This window comes from Alligator mississippiensis, chromosome 13 (genome assembly GCF_030867095.1).
Source record: "Alligator mississippiensis isolate rAllMis1 chromosome 13, rAllMis1, whole genome shotgun sequence".
NCBI lineage: Eukaryota > Metazoa > Chordata > Crocodylia > Alligatoridae > Alligator > Alligator mississippiensis.
In genome coordinates, this window is record NC_081836.1 from 21546096 (window position 1) to 21572126 (window position 26031).

The 26031-nt window shown below is 45.8% G+C and overlaps 1 protein-coding gene and 1 long non-coding RNA gene across 2 annotated transcripts in view; one reads left to right on the forward strand and one right to left on the reverse strand.

The window, feature by feature from the left end:
• Positions 1-468: 468 nt before the first annotated feature.
• On the reverse strand, positions 469-4589 carry LOC109281928 (uncharacterized). Its single transcript, XR_009456220.1, has 2 exons — positions 3036-4589; positions 469-735 (listed from the first exon to the last, which is right to left on the reverse strand). It is a non-coding gene; the product is annotated as an uncharacterized LOC109281928 (long non-coding RNA).
• Positions 4590-4759: 170 nt separating this feature from the next.
• The window catches only part of MPG (N-methylpurine DNA glycosylase), a 63955-nt gene continuing 42683 nt past the window's right edge, over positions 4760-26031 (forward strand). The window contains exon 1 of the mRNA XM_059716347.1: positions 4760-4905. The gene's annotated coding sequence lies outside the window, so the exon portion shown is untranslated. The remainder of the gene's footprint in view (positions 4906-26031) is intronic.

A 26031-nucleotide genomic window follows, 5' to 3' on the forward strand; every position in this document is an offset into this window, starting at 1 on the left:
GCTGGCTTAGGTATCATTCTGCCTTGTGGTCAGCAGCTCTGCTAGGCCACAGGTCATGCCTTGTATTCAGCTGCAAATCCAGTGCTCTCTAAGGTCCAAATATTGTCACCCTAACACTCCCTCACAGGATTAGTATAGGCAGCAAAAGAGAAGCCAAGCCAATTCTCCAGAGGTCATCACTCTTTCCACATAATACACCTCTTGGGCCTGGCAAGGTAGATGGTGCTTTTGCATTGCTCGGACAGAGGACTGACCTTTTGCCTATTGTTGATGACGAGTGGGAGAGTTCTTAGGTGACTTGCTTTCTAGCCTGAGACTGAGCCAGGAACTGGGGCGACGGTACTATCAGGATATTTTTTGCTTTTTCATTGGCAACACACACACACACACACACACACACACACACACATGTGCGCGCGCGCGGAGGGGGAAGGAAACAAAAGGATGAAAATAAAACAAACAATTCAGTAGCCTTCTTGATCTTTAACATGGCTGAACTCTGCCAGGTAATGGAGGTGATGCTCTGCACAACATATCATTTTTGTAGCCACTCTTCAGGTATGTCATAACTTATCAAAATTTTTGCTTTACATTTTATAGTCTAGCATAGTTGACATTACAATTACTTATAACAATAGCATTATACAAACTTAGTAAAACACAATCACTACACATAACACAGTTAAGCTTGATTTCTTCTTGTACTTAGCAAACTTCTTCAGTTATGATTTCATCCTGTAAAATACAAGAACAAAAAGGGAGCGGAGTTCACCCCTTTTGGTTAGTTTATTCTTAAGCTCATATACTTGCGGCTGGCTTTGCTTGGCTTGTAGCCAGGTTGGCACTTATTCAAAAAATTATCCTCTTTCCACCTTGCAGAGGCTGCTTTTACAGCAGTATTCTTCTCTTAAAGTGGCGGGCGTTTCATGTCACACAATTCTTTTTTTGTTGCTTGCATCAAGGGTTTTTCTGTTGGAGTATATGCTCCCCTTAGCTTTTTGTTAATGAAGAATACCTCACATGGAGGTGGGTTTTAAGTCACTTTATATTTGCTTTTGCCTATTCCTTAGGGTGGTTATGATGCAGCACTTTGCAGAGCCTACCCTGTTAAGCTTTACTACACTAACTACACCTAGGAGGGTGGCAGTTTCAGGTCATACCTAGGATTAAACTTTCTACTCTCCCACTTTGGTTTTATTACTTATGGGCACAGTCTTTGACTTCTGGGCTTCTTGGCCCCACCTCGGGTCAGTTGAGATTGCAGGCTCTGGCAGCTCTAACAGTGATTTTTTCTGTGTGTGCTCTGACTGCCAGATTACTTGGTCTTCTAGGGTTGTGCAGACTTTTTATTAGATTTTTCTTTTTCTCTCTAACAACTTTCTAGAATCCTAACATTTTTTCTAGGTTTCATTTACCTTTTAGTTTTTCTTTCCTTAACAGATCTTAACCATAACTTTTTTTGGGCTACAGGCTTCACAATTCGTTTTTATCAGCGGCTCCTTCCTGCCTTGCTCTCTGCAAACGAATTCATTCATCAGTTTTCTCTCTCTCACAACCCAGCAAGCTGTACAACCCAGCAAGCTTCACTTGGACTAAGAAAGGTCCCCTGAAAGGCCGTGGGTGACAAATTACACATTACACACAATCCCTTCAAGAAAACTCTTCCTACCTTAAAAATAAACTTTTAAACTATGCCTCTGCAGAGAAAAACAAAATGTGCCTTTGATAAGCTTACTCCTTTTTCCCTGCTCAGAGTAACTCAAATTAATTCTGGGCACTGATCTCTAGTTCCACAGCTGTTAACAATCTTTATCTCTTCTAGGCTCTTTACTGTTCTTGGGTGGGGGGAGACGCACCAAGTTTCCCTTTACCTCTAATCACAAATTCTCTGCCACTGCCTGAACAGATGCCTAGTAACATACCTTGTCTCTTTCTGTGCTACTTTGCTTCTATTTTCTGATACACACAGGATTCTAGAGTGTTTCTCTTACATTTCTCTAACTGTTTTTGATTTCTCTGAAGCTATACTGCCCGTATAACACTGTCTTGCTATATCCTGCATTGGTAACTTACACTTTTCAAATTTCACAACAAACACATACTTGCTTTCGTCTTTTCTGCACAGAAAGCTGTAATTATATTTTTACTCAGGGGTTTTAGAGTTAAAAGACCCTGTTCATTCACACAGCCTTTTTAGCAAAGAGATGACTTTCTTTGCTTTTTAGCTTCCTATTGTAAACACAACAGGAGGTTCTTACTTAATTCCAAGCAGACCACAGCATATACTCATGTGCACTACTCTGCCTGACCTGGACAAACAAAGTCTCCTGATCAGCAGAAACAAACAACATCTCCTGCACAATACTTGCAACTTCAGTTACTTCCTATATAACTCTACCTTACTACAAGTTTCAGCTGACCCCTCTTAAACACATCACTCTGCATCAACAAATTCTCTGATCAGTCAAGTTACTACTCTTGTGTCCTGGTGGAGTTGCTGTGTGGGCACAACTTTTAGACTGTCTACAACACTTGCCAGTCAATAATAGGTGAATTTATTGATACAGAGCAAGAACAAAAAAGCAACAATACAGACAATTAAACAATTCTATATCTACTAAGCTTAGGGTTATCATCAGAATTAAGGTACATCCAACCAGAAAGCAGGCTTCACTCTGAAGCTCTCTCTTAGGTGTCAGCAGTCTGGAGGTGAAATCTTGAACACTCCAAGCTAAAGCTTGGAGGGCAGTTGCTTTACTTAAAATTCCTTTGACCCAACCCAAGGCTGTAATACAAGCCAGGCTAGACGGACTTTCCTGGGGTCCTGGATCCCCATTCCGTTTAACCCAACTTACCAAAAAAACACTGAGGTCACCCTGACCCCCCAAACACAGAGGAAAAGCCTCTGAACCTGTTGCCATGCTACTGGTGAAAGGTAAAAGACAGGGTACGATAGCTGAGATGGCCCGTTAGAACCTAGTTCATGCCAAGCCGACCCAGGCCCAAGAGAACCCAGTACTCCTGCTAGGCCTTACCCTGGTGGGATTGGAATGATCAGTCCCCTGCAAATGTGTGTCAAATCCTGCCAACTACGCCAAGATATTAGACCCCGATTCCACGCGGTGCCCAAAGACTAGGGACACGACGATGCAATTGCTCATGGATCCTGGTACTCATTAGCCAGAACAAGCAGGGAGCAAACACCAGCACACATTGCTCACAACAGCTTTATTCAGAATGGAGACAGCTTCGGACTAGCTCCAAAAAACCCAACAAACTGGGGAAATGCAGTGAACGATAGTTTTTTCCCACATTTATACACTTTGGTTTTTACTCATTAACATTTATTCTACCCTTGACCCTCCCTTATGTTCCACCCATTTCTCCTATCTCAAGCTCTGCCTCTGTTTACTGTTTGCTTCATTAGCATGGAATTGTCTATGCATTTCATTCATTTACATGCCTTTTTGCTACGAGCGCATGACCTTGACTTCTCTTCTTCAATGGGTGGACTTTGACCAAAACCTGGAAACTTCTGGAGGTTTCTTCACCAATCACCATTCACCTTTTTGCATATGTTCATCTTGGATTCTGTTACTAAGTACTTTTTTTTTTCACATTCCAGTCTGTTTTTGTCTCAGATTGTACCATCTTCCACCTTTTATGGGCCTCCATATCTTATCTCATTCCTTGCTATAGCTGGTTCACAGCACACAGGCTTAACTGCTGCTTTTTCCAGAAAAATGGTTGACACAGTTTAGATGGTTACTTAGTATAAGCAAATGGCTGGCTTAGCTATCATTCTGTAGGTCTGCTAGGCCACAGGTCATGCCTTGTATTCAGCTGCAAATCCAGCACTCTCTAAGATTCAAATATTGTCACCCTAACAATAATATCCACCAAAGCCAGGAGTATCCGATTTGTGGCCTGGTGTACAAGTCCCTGGTGTATGCTGCAGATAGCAAATAATCCCCCACATCCTTAACTACCTTTCTTCAGTGGTTCAACCACTTCAGTGGTACAGTTAAAAATCTGTTTGTACTCAGAATTTGCCTAGCTTCTAGTCACTGGTAGTGAATACCTCTGCCTGACAGATCAAGTAGTCTAATGCTATTAGAAATCTTTCCACGGAGGTCCTTGTAGTCTGTGGTCAAGTCACCCCTTATCCTTCTCTAAAGAATTTGATTATAAGGCAGGTTTTCCAGACCTCAATTAGTTCCTGCAGCTGCTTTCTACAGCAGCAACAGAAGTTTAGTGCATGAGTGACTGGTGCCTCCTGAACCTGGGGGGGCACCCGCAGAAGCTGCCAACAGCTCGGGGGCACCAGCCCCGCCAAGAGTTGGTGCTGGCCCTCAGGCAGGGCACCTGTGGGGGGGAGGGCATGTGCACCCTTGTGCACCCTCTACCAGTCACCTAGGGCTTAGTGAGTGTGATGCACTCCAGGCTTTGCTCCGAGGTTCTTTCTTTCATAGTGTACATGTTACTGAAATGCCTGGCTGCTATCCCTTCTGCCGACATCCTTCCCGTGCCAATAAACACGGGCAGGAAACAGCAGCAACCGTCAACTAAGCAGAAAGCTGGCGCTGAAGCCTCACCTCAAGAACAAGCCGGGACAGGAGGGGGAACGCTCTGCCCAGGCCCGGGGCGAGCTCCTCAGCCCGGCGCTGCAGGCACACCCGGCCTGGCCTTGCCGCGACAGCGGCGGCTCCAGGAGCATAAACTAGGGCCCGGCTGGCGCAAGTGGCGAAAGAGACGGGGAGGAGTTAGACAAGGCTCCGAGCTGACGCTCCGCCGGAAGGCGGCCTGCGGCGCGCTCCTAGCAGGAGCTGCGCAGGCGCAGCGTCGGGTGGGTGTGGCTCCCGGCTCAGCGCCGAGCTCCCGCCGAGGCGACTGGCTCAGAGGCAGGTGAGCTGGGAGCGGTTGTGGGTGCCGCGCTCGCGTTTCTCAGCGGTCCGGGGGCTGCTGGCTGAGGGGCCGGCTGCTCTGCTGCTCACTCCTGCCCTGCTGCTTTTAGGCTGCTTGGCGGCTTCCTCGTGCAGCCTAGGCTAGGCCGGCTTTGGAGGTGCTTACTGCCAGCAGCTAGAGCATTTAATGGGCCTTGTGAGAGCCTGCTCTGTGGCAGCAGGATGTCTCCTGGACTGAAGCCTGGCACTGCATCTGGGCACCGCTGCCATGTCTGTGAAGTGTGTTAGCATCTGGAGTCTTGGCTTGGTATGACACTGGCCCTGTCGCTTCAAGAACAGCTGTAGGCACCCACTGTGGTTTGCTTGCTTGGCTTTGGAGGTGCGCAGCTGTGTTTGGTTTGGACATCTGTATGGGCGGAGAACCCGAGTTTTTGCTTCTGGTGCTCAGCTACAAGTCTGGGAAGCTTTGATGTATACAGGTCTTTAATTTGCTTTTCATCAGTCCTTCTGTGAGGCTTCAGCCTTGGATTTGCATGCTATTGTAATAAAAAAAAATAAACCAATTGCAAATTCCAGTTACTATCAGCAGTAGGCCTCTGTTCTGCTGTGAGTATTTCCCATGTTTCTGGGCTTTGCTGGTTGCTCCCTGCTATGTGTGTCAAAGTGTTTTTAAGCTTCCCTCAGAGGCATGGGGTTTTGGCTGCAGCCAAGGGATTTTGACTAGGGTGTGCCAGTGCTTTTTCTAGGACTGAAAGCCAGAGGTACCTGGCTAGAGCATCCTGCCCCTCCACTCTGGGTCAAACCAGTGCTGTATTTGGGGTCAGGAAGGAATTTTACCCCATGGCCAGATTGGTATGGACTGTGGGTTTTTTAATCTCTCTTTGTGTGCTGTGTGCCATGTGTGGGGGGGGGAGGTCCCTACACCCACCCCACAAACCTCACACACACCTACACCTTGTCCACCCAAGTTCCACACTCCGGCCACCCTGCTACCAGTGCAAACCCCAGGCTCCGGACTTCCACCAGTCCCACACTCCTGGCCCAGCTGCAGCTTCCCTACTTCCTGCTTGGAGTGAGCACTGCAGCAGAGACAGAAGGAGGAGCTGCTGGAGGCTGGGGAAGGTGAGGAGGTCCCCTGGTGGTGGCAGCAGTGGGCCTGTCTGGAAGCTGTGCATGCTGGCTGGGGCCCTCCCACATGGGAGGGTGGGAGTGAAGCATATGTGCCTGGCGGGGTACAATTAATTGGTAGGTGCCTGTAAGCAGGACGAAATTGCCTGGTGGGCCATACTTGGCCCATGGGCTGTATTTTGTCTGCTCCTGTTTTAAGTCAACAGCTTGTTTATTGTAGTCAACAAGTCTTGTTTCACATGTGACAATAGGTGGTTGATTTTGGAGAGCACAGCATTTTTTGTCTCTTGTGAAATTAAGGCAGATGTGGAATCCTGAGGATCCTCTGTGACACATGGAATACCCTGGAACAGCACTGTGGTGTAGATCTTCTGTTCAGGTGTGTTTTCTTCACAATTGACAAACCCAGTAGTACAGGTATCTGCAAGTGCTCAACAGGCTGAAATTTTATTCAGATCAGCATAAATATTTGTGTCGGTTGAAGGTATGCCCTGCTCATTTGACTTTTTTCTGGATGGCTTGAGTTTCTGATACACATTTAATGTGATCCTTGTGCTTACAATGATTGTAGTTAGCATGGCAGAAACAGCCTCTGTTTTGTCTGTGGAGTCCACCATAGCTATAGGAGCTTCTGAAGGATGGAGAATTAATTCTTCAGTGAGCTGGTGGTGACTTTGGAAAACTCCTTTTGGACTGTACTTAGTGAGCCCGATGTCATGTTTGCAGCAACATTTATATCTCCTTTGAATGGAGAGATGCAGCTTCATGAGCAAGTGCTACTTCTTGAACAGCAGTAATTGTTAAGTTTTGCTGTTGGTGTACAGAGATGTGGGTTTTCTGGAAAAAATTTCCAATGCCCTAAATAGAGCATGGTCTGATTTAGCATGTTTATTTGACTTGTATTTAGTAAACAGAACTAAAAATGTTAATTTTATTTCCCAATAACCACAAGTATTTGAACTGAAATATTTGATTAGGAAAAAAATTAAATACAGCACACTTAGTATGGTTTAAATGTTATATTCAAACAAATTTTAAAGCTTTATGTGGGAAGAAATTATTTTTATTGAAATACTTGTAAAAATGTAAAGAGAATACACAATAGCGTGTGCTTCTCTTACCTTGCTTGTATCGATTTAAGAAAAAAACAAAGGCACTGAAAACTGTTGATACACTCATTTTAGCACACCTAAAGAACTGTGCACGATATGCCGTGGTTATCCACTCATCTACTTCAACAGAGTTAAACTCTCTTCCACAGAGGTCATCACGGCACCTCCAGTTTCACTGTCACTATCTGCAGAATCACTTGCACTACTTATTAGTTCCATTTCAGAATCAGTTGGAAGCAAATCTGATTCAGAACGACTTGAACCACGTTCTCTATTGCTAAAGGATGGTTTTACCAAGGAGTCTGTCCGCAAGGGCAATTTATCATCATGCTGCATCTTCTTCACTAATTATGCTTCTGACTGATTCTCCAGAAGCAAGAGAGAATTGAGAAATAGAAAAAAACTTAGTAGTGCGTTCATTTGTTAGTCTGTTCCTCTTTTTTTCTCTTGATTGAGCTGAAAGCCTTCTAGTTTCATTCACAAAAAGCTGCTGTTGGTGGAATGCTTAGGATCCTTAGAGCAGTCTTGTCCAACATGTGGCCCACCAAGCCATTTTGTCTGGCCTGCAGCGGCTATGCAGCTTTCATGTTACTGGCGTTATCAGTTATAAGGGCTTGTACCCTGGAGGGACCTGCACTTTCAATCTCTTCCCGCAGTAATTTGGCTATGTATTCACCTGTATGACGAGAAGATTTGGTAGCAATTGCTTTCAGGAATATTGGTTCAGGTGTTGCAAACATAATGTTCAATAAAGGATTTTCTTGTTTATCAGTCTATCCATCTGACATCGGAGTCAGTAATTCTGCTTGACCAATCCTTTGAATAACCATTGTTTGAGCTCTGTCATACTCTCTATCGAAGAGAGAATGTGATGAGCAATAACATGACAGTAATTTATGATGGGCAAATTAGTTTGTAATGTTCCTTCCAGTATTGATTTACAGTTATGGAAAGGTGTACCACTTGCAAATATAGCTTGGGCTAACATCTCATCTGCTTTTTCTTGATCTTCTCGATCATTTTGTCCACAAAGCTTGATAAAGAGCTTGACTGTCTTGAACAGCTACTCATGCTGGTGACAGTGATCTTGAAAGCGAGGATCCTGCTGCTTCTTCCTCCAGACCTGGCAGCTCAACATTTTCATTTTCCATTTTTTGTAAATCTGCTATTACACTTAAGCTATGAAGTTCCTGCAACAAAAGGGGGAAAAGATTTTTATTTTAGCCTACTCTAGTCTGTCCTCATCCATCAGAAGGAGAAGAAGCGTCAGGGAGCTTGCTTCCTCCATCCCTTCCAGAAGGAACCCTCTGCTGCTCAACTTGCTGCTCAGTTGCCCTGGGACTGCAGAGCCAAAGGGAAGTATAGTCTGGCCTCTGCCATTGGCTAGAGGACTAAGCTTGCTCTGCTGGGTTGAAATAATTAACTGTTTATCTATTGTGTAACTTTAAAAAAAATTATGGTTAAGCCTAAGCCACTTTGGGTGCTTAGTGCCAGCAGAAAAGCAGGATACAAATATTGTAAGTAAATAATAGTCTAGAGTTGCATTAACAACTTGAAAAACTTATAATGTTTTAAAACAATATAGATGCTAGTCAGTACTGTGTGTTGTTTTAACATATTAATTCGTTTACTTGCATATGATTCCTGAAGTAGACTTTTCTCAGATGATGTTGTTCCACCACTTCTTTTTATTAGCTTTCTGTATATGGCTTGTACTCTTTCGGGACAGTTTCTACATGTTTTAAACATTCCTTCATTCTTGTTGTGTTGTTAGCATACTTCTGCCTGCAATATTTACATCTACCAACTTCCTTCCTTCCTTCAGTGGCTTGAACTTCACTATAATGATGCCACACACTAGTTTTTTTCTGATTCGGCGTTCTTATGACTAAGGCAAGCCAAAAGCATTAAAAAACTAACATCTTACGCAAACACTTCCAACTTCCCCAACTCAATAAAGGAAATGAGACACTGCTGTGAGTGTTTGTTGAATTGAAAGTGAAACAAAAATTAATCACAGTTTTAGTTTTGGTTTTGCTTTCACTTGCAGTCTGAGATGAAATAAGGATTTGAGTTTTGGTTTTGGAAAATTTTCTGCCCCATATCTCTGTTAGTGTAGTTATTTTTGTATTTATTAATGTAAATATATTGGCTCAGGAATCAGTTATGTAGATAGTGTTTGAATACCATATTGTTTCTAGAGTAGAGGCAGGTGTGATGTCACAACTAAATGCCCATAAAAGGCAGAGAAATGTGACCAGCGTGATATCTTGCCAAAATAGTGTAATTTTGGAACTAGAGAGAGGGGAAGAAATCAGTCTGGTCCTAGATTTACCAGAACGTGCTCCATGTTTTGTTTTGTTTTTGTTTTGTTTTGTTTTAAAGCATAGGCTTCTCAGGAGATTGGGGCATTCTGCTATGCAAGAGAGTATCTGTGTGTTTGTAGCCTCATTCAAGCTTTCTCCATGCCCACACCTGACTGTACTTTGCTAGCTTTTTGGGATAGTATCTTTTGAGGGATGTGCCCCTGTTTTTGACTCTAGTTATGCTGTCATTTCTTCAGTTTTTGCTTTCCTTTATCTTTAACTTCTTACCTTCAGGTGCTCAGTGTCTGCTAGCAGACATCAGAATCTGCATTCAATTTAAATCAAAATACATTTATTTGTGGAAAAAACAGAGAACTCAATAAAAATATAGTAAAATAAATGCATGATTAATAATTGTGGAGAAGGTACTATATAAGATATGAAAGGATGGCAGACTTAGGCTCATTTGTCCCACTTCCTGATAGCATACAAGTGTGGCCATGTCCAGAATGTTTTTCACAGGTCGGTGAAACTGTTAGCTTATTTCTAGATCTTTCTGTAACTAAAGAACTATTTGTTTATACAGATACTGAGGGCTTTTTTTTCCCCCTCAGGTTTTGAAAGCTTCATTATCCTGCATGTGTAAATTATGAGAGAGCTGATTTAACATGTATCTTTGAAGGTCATCAGTTTGAAGATTCAGCCCAGTGTTCCAATTTTTTTCTAGTAGCTACTGTATTTACTTGAATATAAGACAACCCTGAATTTAAGATGACTCCCCAGTAATTTGTTTCTATATATGGAAAACGTATAAATTTGTTACCATTTTCAATATTTAGAATCTTAGTATTGGAGGGTTGTCTTAAAGCGGTCCCCCTCACTGCTGTAGTGGGAAAAGCAACAGTGGTAAGGGGGTGGGTAGGGGTGAGTCAAGCAGCTTAATCCCTGCTCCTTGCCCCTACTGCATTCCTTGCCTCCCCCTTCCTATGTGCCTGCCTCTGTTTCTGCTGCTTCTGTCTCCCCCCCGCCTTCCCCCACCTGCCCCTCTCCCATAAGCTCTTCTTCCCATCCTTGCTCCTGCTCCAGCCCTACTTCTTCAGCTTGTGGTATGGAGCATGTTTATGCTCTGGCCCCAGCCCAGCCTGGTGGTAGTGGTAGCAGCTCTGGCTGGACCCTGGAGCCAGGGCTGGAGCTGCAGTACCTCTGCTGGAGCTGCTGTACCCCCACTCGGACTACTACTGGACTGAGCTGGGGCTGGAGCACGCTTGCTCTGTGCTCCAGGCTTGAGTGGAGTCGGAGCCAGAGCAAAGGTAATCAGCTGGAGGGCAGGCAGGGTGGCAGAGGCTGCAGGGGGTAAAATTTGGGGGGAGGGGGTGAAGAGGTTGTAGGGGGACAGGAGGCCCAAGGCTAGTGGAGGGGGGACAAACAAGGGGGATTGGAGGTATGGAAGGGCAGAGGTGGCAGCGAGAGGGGGGTGACAGGCAGTAGCAGAGTAGCTGCAACTCCAGCCTCGACCCTGTGTTGGGGTCACAGTTACAGCTGCTGCCTGTCCCCCTACTGCCTCATACATGATTCCAAGATAAGGGGCTTTTCTTCTGATGTTATATGGGGGGAGAACCTTGCTTTGGAATAGAGTAAATATAGTAATAACGTCTTATTAATACAGTACAGACACACATGTAGATTCTTACTGTGATAAGGCTAATCATAGACAAGAATGCTATGGTGTCAAAAACATAAAACCAAGTCGGTAGTTAGGAAAGGAAGAATAGGAAAGTCTTGAAGAGGGCAAGTCAGTAAACTGAACAAATCTTGTTTTCATTCTTCAGGGGCTAATGTACTGTTGAGCATGTCTAACTTTGTTTCATGTGATTTGGGGTTTTACTAGAAGCTTCTTATCCTCTTCACAAAGATGTAGTGCAGCAAGACCCATGTTTCCTTACCCCAAATAGCTCAGCTTAGATGTGGGGAAAAGTAGCAGTTTGGCTTCTTTTAATGCTGTTTCTTTATAGACAATGGAAACAATGGTCTGGATTCCAGCAATTAGAAAGTTATGTTTAATGGTATGGAAGACTTTTTGTCTTATTTCTACACCAAAAGTTTTGGCATAAGAATTTCTAGAAGACAAAGTAGGTTTCTTGCCCTTCCATATCATGATGTTTTGCAGGGAGAAAGGGAATTGAGTATTTTCTTTTGCATAAATATTTAAGGCAGATTAGTCTAAGAACAAAGAACATTTTTTTTACTTATCCCTGAGGGAAGAGGCCTCCAAGCATACAAGAGGTTCCAGGTTTCCTTAAGAGGGCTATGGAGGTATCCATCTATCAGCCTGACCTGCTGGCTTAAGAGGTCTGCTGCTTGCCAGGAGCATGCATCCAAGACCTCATAGAAAGGTTTCCTAGAGTCCAATGCCGCTCATCTCTATAGGCACTAATGATATTGCTGTTGGTGACCTTTAGTAAGCTGAGAGGGACAACATAGCTTTGGATGCAGGGAATGTGGCCCAGGTGGTGTCCTCATCTATCCTTCCAGTCCAGGGTAAAGGCCTAGCAGGGAGCAAGTGCATCCTGGAGATCAACACCTGGCTGCCTAGATGGTGTCGCCAGCAGGGCTTTGGCTTCTTTGACTATGGAGTGATGTTCCTGGACAATGGACTGCTGAGAAGAGATGGGGTAGACCTGACAAAGAGAGGGAAGTATGTCTTTGTATATAGTAGAGGTGGGCAATTATTTTGGGTGGAGGGCCACTTACTGAGTTTTGGCAAGCCATCGAGGGCCACATGACAGGCAGCCAGGGGCAGATAAATATTAATTTTCTAATTTTTTTTTAGGGGCCCCACAGATCGGATAGAATGGCCTGGCGGGCCGCATCCAGCCCACAAGCTGCATTTTGCCCACCCCGGTACATAGGCTTGTAAACCTAGTGAGGACAGCTTTAAACTAAGTTCATTGGGGAAAGAAGATAAAAGCCCTGAAGTAAGTAAAGAGCCAGGGGACCTGGATAAAAACTTAATAAGGGATATCAGGAAGAGGTGGATGAGGCCTTCTTTAAACAACTAATGAAGCTTCCAAATTACAGGACCTGGTTCTCAGGGGGGACTTGAATTATTGGAATATCTGCTGGGAGGGAAATACAGCAGTGCAGAAGCAGTCCAGCAAGTTTCTGGAGTGTGCTGGGGATAACTTTTTGGTATAGAAGGTAGAGAGGCCAACTAAAGGGGAAGCTCTTTTCAACCTGCTGCTCACAAGAAGGGAGGAATTGGTTCAGAATGTGAAAGTGGAAGGTAATTTGGGTGACCATGTAACTGGCCATGCCTGTCTGGTGCTCCCTGCCTATGCTTTTCTGGTTGCCCTGGGCCAACTGCAGGCTTGCGGGCTGATAGTTTGTCCCAGCACCAGTTGCCTGACCCACTGATTCTCACCTGCCACATCCTTGATGGAACCTTTTTCTCGGGGACTGATAGTACACCTGGTTCAGTGGTGTTTGGCTACGGTCTCCTGGTAGCACAAGGATTTTGGGGATCCACTTCTCCTATACCCCACCTAGCCCCAATCTCTTATTGTGTCGATGTTCCTTGGACTCGGTGTTGGTGTCAGTCACCATCCTTGTTCTTCCTCCTTGGTCTTTTCATCATTCTTCTTGACCCTCTCCTCAGGAGGATTCCCACGTTCTCCCTCCTGATGTCCTGATGCTCCTCCCTTGACTCAATGGCTGGAGGTAGCTCCCACCACTGGTCGTCTTCGGCTTTTTCCCAGCTTGTCTTGCAGCCTGCCCTAGGCTGCCAGGGACTTCCTTCTGGTCCCACCGTTGGGCCGGAAGCTGGGACTTTTATCTGTGTCTCGCTGCCCTGGGCAGCGAATTAGCATCAGCATGTGCTTACAAAGCGCCTCCCAGCTGGTGCTGGCTTTTCTTCTTCGGCCCGCCCCTGGGCCCCAGCTGGTTGAGACGTGGGATGCTGCTGGGTTGCTAGTAAGCTTAGCTGTGCGGTGGACCTGCCACTATCCTGTTCCCATGTCCCCGGGGGCTGTGGGATTGCCGGCGTGGCTTTCCTGCCCCCGCTACCATTTTTCCGCAGCCCTGCGTGTTGTGGGTTCGCTAGTACTGCTGGCAGTGCGGCGATTCTGCTGCTGCCGCCATGTCCCTGCAGCTCAGTGTGCAGTGGGGCCACTAGCGTCTTTGGTGGTGAGGAGCTTTTGCCACTGCCACGGGATTCCTGTGGCTTGACATTTCCATTGCCCCCGCCACAGACGGTTACCAAAAACATTTAGAGTTCAAGATTCTAAAGGAAGGAAGGAGAGGGAGGCAAGTCTGAGGGGGAAAAGGAATGCAGGTGAACTGACTGTACTTTAAAGAAGCCTTTTTAAGGGTGCAGGACCAAAAAATCCCAAAGCAACAAAAGACTGGGAAGTAAAACAGGAGACCAGCCTGCTTAGACAGTAATCTCTTCAATGAGTTGAAACTCGAAAAGGAATCTTGCAAAAAGGGAAAGCCTGGCTGTGTTAAAAGGAATGTGTATAAGAGTATCACTTGCACGCAGGGAGAAAATTAGGAAGGCCAAGGCATGATTTGAGATGTAACTGGAAAGGGACGTAAAAGGCATTCAACAAGCATGTCAGGAAGATGGCCAAAAAACCCATAAATCCATTATGGAATGCAGAAAGCTATCTAGTTGTGTAGGATCCAGAGAAGGCTGAAGTGGTTAATGCTTCTTTTCAGTTTTCACAAATAGGGGTAGCTACCAGATGACAACTTAACATTGCCTTCACCACATTCTAGAAATTTCCTTGTTGGACAAAGTTGCCCAGGCTGAGGTCTTGGAATGTGCCAACATTCTGAGCATCCATTTTCTTTTTAGTCAATGTCAACTTCAGTGGCGTGGTCATATGTGGAGAATGGATACTGGCCATGTACCCAAGGAGCTCTTGTATGGATACATCTTTATAGGAAGAGGACCAGTGTTAGTATCTCCAGGTCAAATATGCTTGCAAGAGAGAGATGAACATTGAGCCAAATGACTGGGAGAAGACTTGAAAATTTGAAGTCATACAGTCATAGAAAATAAGGTTTGAAGTTACCTCAGGAGGTCATCTAGTCCAACCCCCTGCTCAAATCAAGAACATCCCCAACTAGATCATCCCAGCCAAAACTTTTTCTAGCCGGGTCTTTAAAACCTCCAGGGATGGAGGTTCCAAAACCTTTCTGGGTAACCTGTTCCAGTGTTTTACTATCCTCCTAGTGAGAGAGTTTTTCCTAATTATCTAAATATTATCCTAATATCCTAAACTTCCCTTGCTGCAACTTGAGACTGTTGCTCCTTGTTCTGTTATCTGCTATCACTGTGAACAGTCTAGCTCCATCCTCTTTTTGAACCTCCCTTCAAGTAGTTGAAGGATGCTATTAAATCTCCTCTGCCTTCTCTTCTCCAAACTAATAAGCTCACTTCCCTCAGCCTGTTCTCATAAGTCATGTGCCCCAGCCCCCTCACCATTTTTGTTGCCTCCTGGACTCTTTCCAATCTGTCTGTGTCCTTTCTGTAGTAGGGGTCCCAAAACTGGACACAGTACTCCAGATGTGGCTTCACCAGTACTGAATAGAGGGGAATAATCGCTCCCCATGACCTGCTGGCAACACACCTACCAATGCAGCCCAGTATACTGTTAGTCTTATTAGCCACAAGGGCCTGCAGCTGGCTCATAGTCAGCTATTTGTCCACTGTAGCCCTCAGGTCCTTTTCTGCAGAACTTCTGCCCAGCCAGTCAGCCCCCAGCCTATATTGGTGTGTAGGATTCTTCCACTGCAAGTGCAGGACTTTACACTTGTCCTTGTTGAGCCTCATGAGATTTCTTTTGGCTCAATCCTCCAATTTGTCTAGGTCGCTCTGAATCCTAGCCCTCCCCTCCCCCCAGTTTGGTGTCATCTGCAAACTTGCCCAGGGTGCTTCTTGCCACTTTCCAGGTCCTTGATGAAGTGCTTGGAAACTGTCTGTTAAATGTGGAACAAAGGCTTTTGAGGAGAGAAGAACCCAACATTCAGAAGAAAGAAGAAACCTCAGGGAAAAGAACCCTGTATCACATTCAGGATTTTTTGATATGAGCTTCGCATGTAATAAGTGCAGAAGGGACTGTCACTCAAGAATTGGCCTCTACAGCCACACTCGCAGATGTTCTGCAAGCTAATACCTCACTCTGCAATTATATTGTCTTGCAAGACAGAAAAATGCCTACTAGTACTACTACCAGATGACACATGCAGTTGGCTGTAAAGATACGGAAGGAGTCAAATGAATTTGAATAGTAACAGAACATGTTAGGGATTACTTAGAGAAGCTAGATAATTTCAAATCAGCAGGGTTGGATGGGATGCACCCTACAGTACTGAAATAATTGGCTGAGGTTATTTTGGAGTCATTGGCTATTTCTTTGAGAACTTGTGGAGGTTGGGTAAGATGCCAGATGATAGGCAGTATATTTGCCCTGTTCCAATCTTTAAGGAAGGGAAGAATGAGAATCTGGGGAATTACAGACCAGTGAGCCTAACCTCAATACCTGAAAAGACCATGGAGTAGATCCTCAACAAATCTACTGTTAAACACTGAAAGGAGAAGGGCATTAGGAACAACCATCATGAATTTGGCAAAATCAAGTCATGCCTGACCAACCTGGTTTCCTTCTGTGCTAAGGTGACAGGCTCTATGGATGAGGGAGGCGTAGTGGATGTGATATACTTCAACTTCATTGAGGCTTTTGATACTGTTTCTCATGACATTCTCATTAATACCTGCAGAATTACAGATTAGGTGTAAGGTGGTACTGTACAGTGGATCCATAATTGGTTGGATCATTGTGCTCAATGAGTACACATCAATGGCTCAGTGTCTACTTGGAGGTATCAACTGAGTTTCTCCAGAGATCTGTCCTGGGTCTGATTATTCTTTAATATCTTCCTTGATGATTAAGCTGTTAATAGTGAAGATGAGATTGTGTGTATACTTAGCAAATTTGAAGACAGCAAGATGGGTAGAATTTATAGACCATCTGGAGGGTAGGGCTGGGATCCAGAATGACCTAGATAGACTGGAAAAATGGTTTGTAATCATGGGCAGATCTAGGGTTTTGAAAAGATGGTGTCGTTCATCATTGCAAAGAACATAACAAATATGACCCTCTTGCTACTGTACCTCTGTGACAAGAGGTGATGATCTCTGGTACTTATTTGCATACAGTCATTGGTATACTATGTCAGATTAGGTGACTGTCTCAACTACATATCCTCCATTGGTATGCATGGATAGGGGAGTAAAAAACTTTTGTGCTTGGTTATACTGTCATAGCATGCTTTAACTGCTTCTTATATTCAAAATGTTAAGAGGCTAGGGAAGTCAGGTTTGTGTGTACTGGCCCTACCTTCCAGTAAGGCAAAGTACATAAGGGGAATGATGCTGTGAGTGAAGACTGGTAGTTATCATGACTCATTTGGCAGTCTAAGAGAAAGGGACTTCCAGCTCAGGAATCACAAGAGATGGGGGAGAGGCTCCAGGTTGGAGCTCTCTGCTTTTTTTCTGCTGAGGGTAGGGCAGCTGAGGGTGGAGACCTGTCTGTTGTACTATGGGCAGTCTACTGTAGCTTCCCAATGGGAGGATCTTGGCTAAACAATGTAGGGTGTTGGGGGATTGCTCTTGGGCTCTTCCTCTAGTTTACTTCTATGGCTTTTGGCCACAGGCAAGAGAGACTGGGGGGGGGGGGGGGGGGGGGGGGGGCATCTGAACTTCCAGGTCTCTGGGCTTGGGACTTGCATGTGGGATGTCTGCCATGGATTTAGGAGTATTTTAAGTCTCAGACTGAAAAGTCTGGGAGGTAGAATTACTTACTGGTGGTAGCACTACACAGACTTGAATAACTGAACTCTGCTCAGTTTGGAACTGAGAATTAAGAACTGATTTGGCTAATTTGACCCAAGATGCATGATGATTATTATTAACAAAACAAAACAATCCCCCCCCCCCAAAAAAACAAAAAACAACCAACCCAACAAAAAATCCCCAAACCAACAGCAAACAAACCAAACAAAACTAGGGGGATGGTGTTGCACCTAACCATCCAACCATAAAGAGATGAGTGTTGAGTCTGAGCCTGTTATCCACTTGGTCCTAAAGAGCTGAAATCCTTAGGGTACTAGCAGGTCAAGTAGAAACCTGTACCTGTGAAATGCTGAGATTTGGTTCTGAAAAAAGCTGGGTTTCCTCTGCAGCCAGAAGAGGAAAATGCCCCAGCAGCGGTGAGAAACAGTATTGGGGACCAGTGCCCCTACAGCAGTGGGGAGGAACAATGAGGAACAGCACCCCAGCAGTGTCAGAGTGGCAACAGCAGTGGTAGAGCAGCACCTCAGCAGTTTTGAGGCAAGGAAAAACTTGGGTTTAGAGCTATACTAGCTCTACTGACTATGCTGTTCACCCTGTGTGAGACTGAGAGAATTATGAACCTATTGACTGTGCTAAAATGTTAATAGTGGATTGAGGTGTGCTATTGATAGTTAAATCAGTTCGTCATCCCATCTCCCCTTTTCCCCCATTAATGAATTCTGTTATAGTTTGATATTTCTTGCAAGTGGAGAATTTTTTTTCACTTTGGAAGACCCAGCCCAAAATTGTTTTCCCATGTTTCTGGGTTGGGGGCTCGAGCCAAGATATTAATCTATGTAAAACCTCTAAGGTGAATTCACCCTTGTTACTGCTATCTGGTGCCTGGCAGAAGGATTGCACACGTTTTTCTCCATTTCAGAATTTAGTGGCACCCTTTTCAAAAATAAATATAAATATACAAATATTAGAATACAAGTATTATCACAATTAATAACGGAATCATTATGAGAACCCTCCTGAACCATCTCCTTCCACTTGCTAAAGAGCTTCTCCCGGAATCTCAGTGTGGGTTTTAGGGAATCAAAAGGCACAACCAAGATTATTTTCACTGCTCACCAGCTGCAGGAAAAATGCTGGGAACAATATAAACCTTTCCACTTTGCCTTCTTTAGCCTCGCAAAAGCCTTTTACTCTTGTTAGTTGAGAAGCAATGTTGAGGATCCTTGTGAAATACAGATACACACCAAAATTCATCACCATTCTTCACCTGCTCCATGATGGTATGTAGGACTGTGCGAAACAGCATTGTTCGGTTTCTACTTCCATTTTGATGGGACAGTGTTTTGTTTAGACTTTTGTTTCATTTTGAAACTGTTGTCCCATTTTGTTTTGTTGAAACTGTTTCGCTGTTTCAATGTTTCGCCCATAGGCAGTTTCATGATTGCCCATTATAGCCTATAACTATATTGAGTTCATGAGTTTCTGTACCAAGGAGGCTGATGAAGTGCAGTTCATAGGCCCGGCTCTGAAAAGTGGATTGTAAATTAAAACAAGCACTGAACCTTGCTAACCTAACGTCATCACCAGAAGCCAACTTCCTACAGCTCAAAACCTACCAACTATCTCCAGTACCCCAACAAACTGCACACCAGAATCTGTCAAAGACAAGAATACCCAACTACCTGTGGGAGCACATTTCTTGCAAAAAAAACCCCAACCAGTCTCCAGTATCTCAGGCCTGATCCTGAGAAGGAATTAACAAACCACATTTCACAGCCAGTCATTTGAACTTCACTTCATCAGCCTCCTAGGTAGCAGGTACACAAACTCATGGACTTGATAAAGGCAGTGGAATTATGACACGCTGCAACCTGCCAAACATCTGACTTGCTAGGTACCTCTTCACTTTTACCTGCGCTGCTATATCCTCTTCCCACCCCTTCCCCCAGCCTGTCCCTTACCCCCTCATGCGTCCATTTCAATTTTCACCGACTGGCTTTCTTGCCTGCATTGCATGCCGGCCTCTGCCTTCTTTACTATTCCTTTCATCCAGGAACAGCACACACACCAACTGCAGGTGCTTTCTCAGTCTGACAAAAAGGTTTTCAACCCAAAAGCTGGCACCCTAGGCAGCTAAGCTGAGTTCACGTGAAGCCTCACAACTCCACTGCAACCAGCAAGACTCAAGCCTGTCAAAGACCTGTCGAGTCTGGGCTTTCCCCAGTTAGCAGTCCCACATGACCTCCCTGACCCTGGCAGAGTGCAGTTTTAGTAGTCATGCCCAGGACCTGGGGGCTCCTCCTTCCCCATAGCCCTAGCCATACCTCCAAGTTCATCCTGGCATGGGAGCTCAACAGGGACATATTCTTTCTCTGCTGGCTGGTGATGCAGTGAGTGCCCCCTCCAGCTGAGAGCGGGGAATTTAAATGGCTTTTAAAAAATGGAAAAAAGGAAATGGGTGTAGACAGTGAGGAGGGTGGCATTCACTCTGTCTGCACCTGGAGCTTGGGGTACTCCAGCTGTGGGAGGTTCACTTTCAGGAACAGCAGCTGCTCCACCAAACCAAGATCCAAGCAGGTGCGGTGGGGTGTCACAACATCCCCAGCAATGCTGAACACCCTCTCACTTGGAACACTGGTTGGTGGACAGGACAGGTGTTGCTGGGCAACCGTGGCCATATCTGACCACATCGGGCTGCAACTTGCCCAGTAGGGCAAGGGCTCGCACAGCAGTGGTTCTATGTCCTTGGTGAGAGAGGCAACCACCAAGGCCTGAGCGCTACCTGCCTGATGGTGGGGTCTGGTGCCTCTGGACCCCACCATAGAAGCCATACCCTTGCATCCAGGAGGAGGAGGAGACTGGTTGGTGGATGGCGTGCTAGCATGGGACAGTGGATTCCCCTTCTTCCACATCCCCCCGCCTCTGCCTCTGCCATTCTACCTCCCTGACTCTCTTCACCAGTACCTCCGTCCACTGATTCGGGCTTTGGTTGTTCATACACTGCTTCTCACCCTCTGGTCACATGTGGTGGCCAGCACGTGGACCATACTAGACTGCAAGGGTTCACGCCATTTCCTGATGCCTTCCTTCATCCATCTCACCAGTGCTTGGACATCTGGTGGCAGCAGCTTGTCCCAGCCAGGAACATTGATCCCCTGGAATGTCTCCATTTTGTTCTGAAGTTCCCTCACTACATGGATCACCAGTGCTGAGCGTCTCAGCCTCGAGGAAGGGCTTCAGAAACACCAAGATCTGGGAGATGGTATCCCACTCAGCTCTGTTAAGGGGGCCACTGATCCCAATCTCCCCAAGCAAGGCCATCTCATGGATGGCCTTCTGTTGCTCCACCAGCCTCTCGAGCATCAGGTGTGTGGAGTTCCATGGAGTCTCCACATCCTGCGTGATTTTTGTGTTGTGGGATGTTCAGCTCTGCTTGTTTGTCCTGCAGCATCTTGCCCGCCTTGATGCTCCAGTGGAAGTAGCCTGCAACCTTACTATATTTGGAAATGAGCTTGCTGGTGTTGCTGGCACTGTCACCAATAGCCCTGTCCCCCTCCAAGGCGTCTGTGATGTTGGATGAATGACCAACACATGGGTTCAGCAACCAAGATCTTTACTGAGTGACACACACAGATCAAAAGGGGGGAAAGCAATGCTTTATCAAAAACCATTCCTACTCGCATGCACACAGGCCACTGGTGCTCAGGTTCAGTCACGATGGTCCGTTGTGGTGCTTCTGGACACGATGATCTTATGTCTTATGGGAGGGACACTGGGTTGATGTGGAATGGTATGTGTCGTCGGGGCCCGGTCTTCGCTGCCTTTTTATCCAGACAGACTGCTGCGGTGCCTCTGACAACCCACGCAGTCAGTCACCTTGTTGCTGTTGAGCTGAGTTGACTTCATCAAAACTCACAGTCTTTTGGTTACATAAGTCATGGCTTAGGTATGCAGATGGATGGAGGTGAGGAATCGCTCCCCTCCTGAGACAGGGAGTCTGCTCTTGTTCTTATCTTCTTGTAGATGGTTTATTTGTTCTTATCTTTCTGTTCTTAAGACTACTTTCTCAGTAGACTGGGTATGCTTGAAACCATATTAATTCACTCACTCATGCTTTATCTATAATTTTTGATAATACTCAACACTGATGAGGTGCAACTTGTGACACAGTAGGTACCAACAAAGTTAATAGATTCATAGATGCTAGGGTTGGAAGGGACCTCAACAGATCATCAAGTCCGACCCCCTGCCTAGGCAGGAAAGAGTGCTGGGATCAGATGACCCTAGCCAGATGCCTATCCAGCCTTTTCTTAAAGACCCCCAAGGTAGGGGAGAGCACCACCTCCCTTGGAAGCCCATTCAAAATTTTGGCCACCCTTACCGTGAAGAAGTTTTTTCCTGATATCTAGCCTAAATCTGCTCTCTATTCATTTGTGACCATTGTGCCTTGTTACCCCAAGAGGCGCCCCGGTGAACAGAGCATCTTCGATCCCTTGCTGCATCCCCCTAATGAATTTGTAGGCGGCCACAAGATCACCTCTCAGCCTTCTCTTGCAGAGGCTGAGGAGGTCCCGGTCCCTCGGTCTCTCCTCGTAGGGCTTGTCCTATAAGTCCCTAACCATATGAGTGGCCCTCCTGTGGACCCTCTTGAGTTTATCAACATCCTTGAAGTAAGGTGCCCAAAACTGGACGCAGTACTTCAACTGCAGTCTGACCAATGCCACATAGAGGGGAAGTATCACCTCCTTGTTTCTATTTGTCATGCATCTGCTGATACATGATTAAAGTGTGGTTAGCTTTGCAGATGATTTCATCACACCCATGACTCATGCTCACCTTGGAGTCCACTATGACTCCGAGATCCCTTTCTGCTTCTGTGCTGCTGAGAGGGTCACTTCCCAGCCAGTAGATGTGCTGGATATTTTTGTGCCCTTCCTGCAACACTCTGCACTTGTCCTTGTTGAACTGCATGCTACTGTGTACTGCCCACTCTTCTAACCTATCCAGGTCTGCCTGCAATCATTCCCTACTCTCTGGAGTGTGCATTTCACCTGACAATTTAGTATTGTCTGCAAACTTGGACAGAGTACCCTTCACACCCACATCCAAGACACTGATGAAGATATTGAAGAGTACAGATCCAAGGACCGAACTCTGTGGCAACCCACTACCCACATCCTTCCCGGTGGATACTGACCCATCTACTACCACTTCCTGGGTGCGACTGCTAAGCCAATTTGCCACCCACCAGACCATGTAACCGCCTATATCACAGCCTCTTAATTTATTTATGAGAATGGGATGAAATACTGTATTGAAGGCCTTGCTAAAATCCAAGAAAATGATATCCACCACTACTCCTGCTTCTAAGCATTTTGTGACCTTGTAATAAAGTGAAACCAGATTGGTCAGGCATGATCTACCTGCTACGAATCCATGCTGGTTTCCTGGTGCATTATTTTTCCCACTGGACTCCTACAAATATGATCCTTCATAAACTTTTCAAAGACCTTTCCAAGGATGGAGGTGAGACTTATTGGCCTATAATTACTCAGATCCTCTTTCCTCCCCTTCTTGAAAATAAGGACCACGTCAGCCCTTTTCCAGTCCTCCAGGACCTGACCTGAGCGCCACGAGCGCTCAAGCAGTCATGCCAGTGGTTCTGCTATGACAGTGGCCAATTCCTTCAGCACTCTTGGATGCAGCTCATCCAGACCTGCTGACTTAAACACATCCAGTCCATCCAAGTGACTCTGCACCAAGTCAGTGTTGACAGTTGGTGGGCTGGTGTCCCTCTGATGCCCATCTACAAACCCATTAGGACGCTTATCTTGACCTCTGTTCAGGAACACCGAGGCAAAAAACTCATTGAATAACTCAGCCTTGTCCCCCCGTCTGTCACTAATTGCTGCTTCTTGTTCACTAGGGGTCTTGAACAAGGGGTCCTGCAATGATGAACGACACCATCTTTTCAAAATCCTAGATCTGCCCATGATTACAGACCATTTTTCCAGTCTATCTAGATCATTCTGGATCCCAGCCCTACCCTCCAGATGGTCTATAAATTCTACCCATCTTGCTGTCTTCAAATTTGCTAAGTATACACACAATCTCATCTTCACTATTAACAGCTTAATCATCAAGGAAGATATTAAAGAATAATCAGACCCAGGACAGATCTCTGGAGAAACTCAATTGATACGTCCAAGTAGACACTGAGCCATTGATGTGTACTCATTGAGCACAATGATCCAACCAATTATGGATCCACTGTACAGTACCACCTTACAACTAATCTGTAATTCCTTAGGTATTAATGAGAATGTCATGAGAAACTGTGTCAAAAGCCTCAATGAAGTTGAAGTATATCACATCCACTACTCCTCCCTCATCCATAGAGCCTGTCACCTTAGCACAGAAGGAAACCAGGTTGGTCAGGCATGACTTGATTTTGCCAAATTCATGATGGTTGTTCCTAATGCCCTCTTCCTTTCAGTGTTTTACAGTAGATTTGTTGAGGACCTACTCCATAGTGGTCCTATGCTACCCTGCACTTTCCTTTTACTCCCTCCATACGTTAAAAAAAAACCAAAAACTTTTTTGTTATTTTTAATTTGTGTTGCCAGCCTCAGCTCTGTAGTTGCTTTGGCTTTTCTAACTTCCTCCCTGCAAGTGTGAGCCATGTAGGTATACTCTTCCTTGGTAGTTTCCCCCTGCTTCCACCGTCTATATGCTGCCTTTTTTGCCCTCAGGCTGCCCTGGATTTCCCTGTTTAGCCAAGGAAGTTGGTGTTTTTTTGCTCCTTTTCCCTTGTACTGGGACAGTTTCCCTCTGTGCCTGAAGGATCTCTTTCTTTAGAAACGACTACCCTTCCTGGACTCCCATCTCGCCAATACTCTTATCCTGCAGTGCATCATTGACTAGACTCCTAAGCACACTGAAGTTAGCCTTCCTAATGTCAAGCACTTCCACCCTACTAGCTATCTTACCCACCCTATGCAGTATGTTGAATTCGATTGATTGGTGGTCACTGTCCCCAAGGTGACTATGAATCTGCAGCTCCCCTACCAGGTCCTCCCCCATAGCCAACACCAACTTCAGTAAGGCATTCCCCCTAGTGGGGACTGTATACCTCCTGCGTTAGGTGAAGGTCCTGCACACGGGTTAAGAACCTACATGGTTGGGTTTGGCTGGCTGCTCCTCCTAGTATACGTCAGGGTAGTTTAGGTCCCCCGTGACAACCACGTCCCTAGACTGTACAGCCTCTGAGAAATGCCTCAAGAATTCCAAGGCAGCTCTCGGAGGCACTGCAGGATAAAAGTATTGGTGAGATGGGAGTCCAGGAAGGGTGGTCATTTCTAAAGGGAAGAGATCCTTTGGATGCCGAGGGAGACTATCCCAGTATGAGGCATCACGGACCACCTTGATCATATTGGCCCCATTGTTGGTGACCATGAGCACAGGGGTGAGCTCTCCCTGCCCAATGAGCCACCCGTGCACCAAACAGTTTGTGGCCCCCATGATCTTGGTTGCCGTGTTGGACTCATCCATTGCCTCGGCTTGAAGGAGAGCCCACTGACAGCCTGATTGGTTGCATCAGTGCCCTGTGAGGGAGGTGGGTGTGATCTCCACCCCAGCTGCTCCGGATGTTCAAGTGTAAGGCGACCTGTGGACCTGCCTTGTCAGCTCCTCCCTCAAGTACTCCCTGCATGCCTCGTACAGGGAGGACACCACCGTCCTGCTGAAGTGGTTCATGTAGGCACTTGGTATGATGGGGCCACGAGCGCCATGAGCCACCTGAACCCTGGCCGCTCAACTAAGGAAAAGGGCTTTCCATTAACAGCAAGCATCTTCCCAATGGTCTGGGTGATCTTGCTTGCCCTTGCAACGTGCCTCTCTTTCTGTCTGCCTTTCCCCCACTGTTCTGGGGTGGCCTGCCTCTGCTTCTGGGGAATGCGGGCTTTGGACCGAGAAGAGGACTTCTTTTTGAGCACGCTCCCCCTGGTGCTAGGCTGAGGAGCAAGGGCAAGAGGGTGGTGCCTGCAGAGATGCATCAGCATCTCTGTGGTGCTCATGTGTTTTGTTCCCTTCCGTTGACTGGTTTTGGCTCAGCAGTGCAGGCATTGCTGCCTGCCCCCTTCTCCTTCTTCCCCCCCCCCCCAATCACTGAGCTCCAGTATGCTGATGATACTGTAGTGTGTGTTCACTTGGAAGCAGATATTCAGGGAATCATCGGCACCTTTACAAAAGCATACAAGAAAATGGGGATGATGCTCAAAATTCAGAAGACTAAGGTCTTCCACCAACAAGCTCTTAATGAGCAATCCCTAGTTCCAGCAATTCAGGTTTACAGTAAGATTAGAGAAAATGAATATTTTCCATACTTCAGAAGCCTTCTCTTGTGGAAAGTTGACATCAGTGGAGAAATCCAACATCGCCTCGAATGTGCAAGTGCAGCCTTTGGATACCTGAGGAAATGCGTGTTCAAAGATCATGACAGCAGATTCAAAACCCAGCTAGTGTCACTTCTTAATTGCACTGTGGCCATGTGGGGGGTGAATAATGATTTCTCTCTCCCTGGGGCTCTTCTGCCACGGCTTGATGTGATCGAAGAATAGAAGTTAATTCCCCGATGAGAGAGCGTGTAGTAAACCACCCCAGAAGCAGGATAAAGGTAAATTGCTTTATTAGTGAATTCCTACTAGGTTGTGGATAACCCCAGA